General features: G+C 28.8%; 1 protein-coding gene across 1 annotated transcript in view; it reads right to left on the minus strand.

The window, feature by feature from the left end:
- The window catches only part of LOC105448010, a gene marked incomplete at its 5' end in the record, with an annotated part of 5,169 nt that overhangs the window by 4,096 nt on the left and 563 nt on the right, over positions 1-510 (minus strand). The gene's annotated exons all lie outside the window — the stretch shown is intronic.

The raw sequence follows: 510 nt of genomic DNA on the forward strand, positions 1-510 counted from the left end.
CTAAAGTAATAGGGCGTAGCAAGAAAAAAGTTTAGCAATATTGCTCAATTTCAGGAAATTATTCTGTCTTCGTAAGGAGGCCTTTCAAAAGATATTTCTTAAAAAATGGTATTTTTCTTTTGCCTAGACTAACCTTTAGCATTTATACCTCAACGACTGGAAATAAAAGTTTCCTTTCTTCTTGAAAAAAATTTCCTTTTGAAATAGTTCAAGTATTAGAACATACTTACCTTGTCTTATTTCATTTTTCATTTTTATTACGCACTTTTCAATAACATCAGACATTCAAAAGTTTCTTCTTGAAAAAAATTTACTATCTATTCTAACTAGAATTCAAAGATGCTTTTCCGCAAAAAAAATTTTGAAATAATCTTTTATTATATCTGACAATGACATACATTGAGTCGCTTTCTTCATCAGGCATGGATTTCGACGGAAATGGTAGCCGCCATTTGAAAATTTCTCTTTTCTTTGAAACTTTTTTCTGTTTTATTCTTCTAACTAAACTTA

The sequence above is a fragment of the Wasmannia auropunctata genome, unplaced genomic scaffold, assembly GCF_000956235.1.
Source record: "Wasmannia auropunctata unplaced genomic scaffold, wasmannia.A_1.0 LD336090.1, whole genome shotgun sequence".
NCBI classification, from domain to species: domain Eukaryota; kingdom Metazoa; phylum Arthropoda; class Insecta; order Hymenoptera; family Formicidae; genus Wasmannia; species Wasmannia auropunctata.